This window comes from Triticum aestivum, chromosome 2B, assembly GCF_018294505.1.
Source record: "Triticum aestivum cultivar Chinese Spring chromosome 2B, IWGSC CS RefSeq v2.1, whole genome shotgun sequence".
Taxonomy (NCBI): domain Eukaryota; kingdom Viridiplantae; phylum Streptophyta; class Magnoliopsida; order Poales; family Poaceae; genus Triticum; species Triticum aestivum.
In genome coordinates, this window is record NC_057798.1 from 314,365,760 (window position 1) to 314,371,759 (window position 6,000).

A 6,000-nucleotide genomic window follows, 5' to 3' on the forward strand; every position below is an offset into this window, starting at 1 on the left:
GGATGTGTACGTCATAGGTGCACGGTTTAGCCGCACGAAAGCTTTAAGGCTAAAAAAAGAAAAAAAGAAAAGAGAGGGAAAAAATAATGGAAGCAAAAGGGGGAAGGAGACGAACAAATAGTTCGACGCTAGGAATAGAATCTGTGGAGTCTGGCCGCGTTCCATGGGTTCGGCTCTAGGCGGTTGTTTGATGCATCATGCAGGCGGTATGCTCCTCTAGTTAGAACTTTGTCAATGATGAAGGGACCCTTACACTTTAGCTTGAGTTTGTCCTTTTTCTACTTCGGCAAGCGTAGAATGAGTTCGCCAACATTGTAAGTCTTGCCCCGCACTTCTCTACTTTGATATATGCGGACCTGTTGTTAGTAAAATGTGGAACAGGCTTTTGCGACATCGTGCTCCTCCTCCAAGGAATCTAAGCTGTCCTGGCGATCAAGCTCGGCCTCTCTTTCTTCATACATGCGCACTCGAGGTGTGTCATGAATAATGTCGCAGGGTAACACAGCCTCTGCGCCGTACACCATGAAGAAGGGTGTATATCCGGTAGTGCAGTTGGGCGTGGTCCATAGCCCCCAGAGTACGGAGTCGAGCTCCTTGACCCAATGCTTGTCTGAGTCTTTCAAAGACCGCACTAGTCTGGGTTCAATGCCGCTCATAATAAGACCATTGGCTCGTTCGACTTGACCGTTTGTTTGCGAGTGATTGAGCTTAATGCCTAGATTAATACACCAGGTTGTCACCTCATTGGCTATGAAACACCATAGCGGTGTACAACACCATAGCAGTTTTCCAACGGGAACATCGAAAACACACTTTTACGGATTGAGCTTGATGTCATATGTTCGGAGGTTGTCGAATGTGAGACGCATATCGTCTATTAATGATTCGACGTGCCTAGTTTTGATGATGACATCATCCACATACGCCTCAACTATCTCACCGATCTGTTTCTCGAGGCATGTTTGAATCATGCGTTGGTTGGTGGCGCCGGCGATTTTAATTCCGAAGGGCATAGTGTTGAAGCAGAACGGCCCGTATGGGGTAATGAATGCTGTAGCGGCTTGGTCGGACTCCTTCATTTTGACTGGATGGTATCCGGAGTATGTGTCTAGGAAACACAGTGAGTCGTGTCCGTTTGTAACATCAATGATTTGATCGATGTCAGGGAGGGGAAATGGATCCTTAGGGCCGGCCTTGTTGAGGTCTTTGAAATCGACATATAGGCGCCAGGATTTATCCTTCTTTGGCACCATCACCAGGTTTGACAGCCTGTCTGGTTGTTTTATTTCTCTGATTATTCCGGCTTCGACTAACTTGTCTAGATCCTCCCCCATAGCTTGTTGTTTGGGTTCGAAAAAGCGCCGCAGTGTTTTCTTGACTGGTTTATATCCCTTCAGTATGTTGAGGCTGTGTTCAGCCAAACTGCATGGGATTCCTAACATAAGAAGGGTGCTAGGCGAATATGTCCTAGTTCTCGCAGGAGCTCTCTTAACGCGGCTTCAACCGTTGGGTCCAGATGTGCCCCAATGGATGTTGTCTTCTTGGGGTTCGTCGGGTGGACTTGAAATTTGAATATTTCATCTACTGGTTTAAAGGAGGTGGATTTGGGTCGCTTGTCCAGGATCACGTTGTCCCTATCCACCGTGGAGCGTAGTGCGGTTAACTCTTCGGCCGCGAGGGCTTCAGACAATGCCTCAAGGGCCAGGTCTGCGGTTTTGCGTTCGGCGCGGAGTGCTATGTCCGGATCACTAGAAAGAGTGATAATACCATTGGGATCGGGCATCTTGAGCTTCATGTACTCGTAATGAGGTATTGCTTGGAAGCTTGCAAATGCATCTTGCCCTAATAGTGCGTGATATCCACTGTTGAAAGGGGCCACTTGGAAGGTTATCTCTTCGGACCGATAATTCTCCGGTGTGCCGAATACCACGTCGAGTGTGATTTTTCCTGCGCATCGTGCCTCCTGACTTGGAATGATTCCTCGGAAGGTCATGCTACTTTGCTCAATGCGGCTCCTGTCTATTTCTATTTTGTCAAGGGTTTCCTCGTAAATGAGGTTTAGTCCGCTGCCACCGTCCATGAGCACTTTGGTAAGCCGAAAGCCGTCCACGATTGGACTAAGGACCAAGGCGGGTGGTGCCCGGACTGTCTTGAATTTTGGTTCATCGCCAACATTGAAAGTTATGGCTGTGTCGTCCCAGGGGTTTATTGCTGCGACGTGGCAGACTTCAGTGAGGCCGCGGAGTGCCCTTTTGCGCCTATTGTTTGAGGTGAAGGTCTCGAAGACCGTCGGTACTCTGAGGTCATTGTCTTCCGTGGGGTGTTTCTCTGTGGTATTTTTGTTGAGGAGATCCTCGCCGCTCTTGGCCACTTGCCAGAGTATCCAACATGCTCTAAGGCTGTGGGTTGGTATGGTATCCGTTGTTGTGTGTATTTTGCATGGCCTATCGAGCCATCCATCCAGAACAGTTCCGCGCCCCATAATGGGCTTCAATTTATTTATTATTGGATCGGGCGACCCACGAGGGTGCATCCTTTTTGTTCGGACGAGGGTTTGAGTGGAAACTGTTGGCTCCCAGGGAGTTGCATGAGTTTTCCAGGCGCTCTCCATTGCGCAGTACTTCTGTACTATGGATTCCAAGTCAGCAAAGTGTAATACGCGACGGCGGTTAATGGCATTGAGGATTCCCTCGTCTGTGCAATTGTTGCAGAATAATGAGATCGCGTCTTTGTCTCGGCAATCTTTGATCTTGTCTTTGACAAGGAGGAATCTGGCCCAAAAGTGATGGACCGTTTCTTGAGACTGCTGGTGTATGTTCATAAGATAGCGTATATCTGGGTGGGTGGGTGGATTTGAATCCGAAACCTGTCCCAATTTGGGATCCGGAGTTTGAGAAACTTCCGAGCTTAACAGTTCAGGCTCCGGGATATCAACCGATTTTTCAGGTCCATCGTCCGACTCTGGGTTCGAAGGACGGGGCACGTCTTTCAGCGAAAGGGTATCCGGCTCTTCGAGCTCGGAAATCTGAACATAGTTTCGTCCTCAATATAGAGGAAGAATTGTTGTGTTACTCCTCTACTGCCGCTATCTGATGGGTGATCGGCGGAGATTTGATTACTCTCTGATCGGGTTTAAGCCCAATCCGATCGTAGTCTGTAGCGACCCCCAAGGCGGCGATTCGATCTAGGAGTCCGTTTAAAGACAACAGCTCCGCCGGATCCATTCCTTTGTGGTATTCGGAGTCGACACAGAGGCAATTTTTGATGACCTGAGAAGTCATCGTCGGCTTAACGGCCGAACGGGCGGTCATGGCAAAGCTGCCCAACTGGAGGGTTTGGCCTGAGGCCAGGGCTCCTCCGGAAGTGATATTGTCCTTGATAACAAGGCGAGCCATCAATCCTGTCTTCGACGTCACAGCGGAACTTTCAATGAAAGCACCAATGTAGGTGTCAAAATCGGCGGATCTCAGATAGGGGGTGCCGAACTGTGCATCTGAGATTGATGGTAACAGGAGGCGGGGGACACGATGTTTACCCAGGTTCAGACCCTCTCTATGGAGGTAATACCCTACTTCCGGCTTGATTGATCTTGATGAATATGAGTATTACAAGAGTTGATCTACCATGAGATCGTGATTGCTAAAACCCTAGAAGTCTAGCCTGTATGATTATGATTGCCTCTACGGACTAAGCCCTCTGGTTTATATAGACACCGAAGGGAACTAGAGTTGTACAAAGTCGGTTACAGAGAAAGGAATCTTCACCGCCGGGCGCAAACCTTGCCTTCCACGCCAAGGAGAGTCCCATCCGGACACAGGTGAGAGTCTTCGGTCTTGTATCTTCACAGCCCATCAGTCTGGCCCATGTCAATAGGTCGAACGCCCAAGGACCCCTTAATCCAGGACTCCCTCAGTAACCTCATCCAAATCGCCTACTGAACAAAATCTTCCGGCTAGAAAGAGTGATATATCTGTGCTTCAAACACAAGTCCAATCCCTAATGGACGTTGTTTTGGAAACAAGAATAGTGGTTGACAAATGTCGTCAAGATATGAATTGTTTTGAAAAACCAGACTATCAGAAATTTGCTTCGTTGTTCAAGAGCAATGGCGGAAAAAAGGTGAAGATCATGCTGCTCCATCATATTATATAGCCTGAAACATTAGCACTCGGGTCAAATGATTTGTGCTTCTATACATCTGATGGTGCTTTTATCTGCCAACACTGTAAACTTTATGACAACAAGCCTTTTGTTGTATGGTTGGAAATTATTTTTTTGTGAAATAGCATTTATGATGCTGCCGAAGGCTACAGTAATTACGACGCTATTTTTGTATACTGTAGGTTTATCTTAGTAATGTATTCGGTCGAAAGCTTCGTAGGAGCCCAACATGCCAACATTTGTTGGGCCCATTCAATTGGGCTAAAAACTATTATGGGCCGAAATTGGCATGTAGCCCACTAAAAATATCTGGGCCTCAATCAACAAAAGCTTTAATATTTTTCTGGTAGGCATGTGCCCATAGTGGGCCTTTAACAGGACTAAACATAATTTGGGCCCTCGATAACAATAGGCCATTTACAGGTGTAAATATCTCGAGCCCATAAAAACATGGGCCTTTAATAGGCCGAAAGTGAGATTGGTCCCTGATTGTGCCAAATAACCCACTAGTCTTAGCAGGCCAAAATGGTGGCCCATTTACGATGCGGATCTTTCACAGGCCGAAATTCTGACAGGACGTAAATGCACCGACCTAATACATGGGCCTTTAACAGGCCGAAAGTTCGGTCGGGCTAGATTAGTGTCATTTTTGTATGGGCCATTAATGGGCCCGATGTGACGTTGGGCCACATATGGCCCATGGATTTTGTCCGATGTTAACAGGCCGAAAATCACAACAGGCCGAAAGTGGCCCAAATTTATAGTCGGTCTCTAACATGCCGAATGTCAGACATGGCCGAATATGACCCAAATCCTTCACGGTCGTTTATGGGCCGAAAGTTTCAATGGCCTGTAGATGGGCCCAAATGAAGAGGGACCTTTAAGAGGCCGGAAATACACCGGGTCGTATTTCGGCGCAAATACTTAGCGGACTGTTAACGGGCCAGAATTGACCATGGGCCGCGATGATGATAAGTTTAGGGCATGCCGTTGACGGGCCGATTTGACACTAGCTGTACGTGCCTTAACTGAGAATGTTGGGCCTTTAGCTAGACCAGCCCATTATGGTCTGCAAAATCTTGTGGGCCTTTAGCTGGGCCGGCCCATTATGGTCTGCTAAATCTTGTGGGCCTTTAGCTGGGCCGACCCATACTGGTCTGCAAAATCTTGTGGGCCTTTTGCTGGGCCGGCCCATTATGGTCCGCTAAATCTGGTGGTCCTTTAGTTGGGCCGGCCCATTTAAACTTTATGGGCCACTTTTGGGCCCGTCCACGTGTCAACATATCATAGGCCCATCTCGACCGTTGGATGAGTGACACATGTGCCAACGCGGAGCTGACGCGTCGTTCTGTCGACCATTGAGAATCTTACACGTGGAAAATTGACATTGGTAATGGCTGTTAGCGGGTTATCGGATCCAAAACCGGACCCGATAGCTTAGCGGCACTTAACGGCATCCTGTTACTGTCAGGGATATACCCCGCGGTGTAACCCGGCTGGAAGTATAACCCGGCCGGACTTGGCGACTCACTAATGACCCGCCCTGACTAGACGACACACTAAGTGACCCGCCCGATCCTGGCGACTTATGGGTGACCTGGCAAGCGGATTAGAGGAGCGACAAGACCCGGGGGCCTAGGAGGCTCAAGGCCCAGAAGGCCGGCTTACGTTATGATAGGCCAGCTTAAGAGGAAAGGCGTGAGGAATATCTCCCTTACAAGGAATCAAGACCCGGACTTGAGTCCGGCTTGTATTACAAGATAGGCTAGGTCTAGTCCTACTAGGACTCCACATGTAACCCGCCCCTCTAACTTATATAAGGAGGGGATGGGCTCCCCA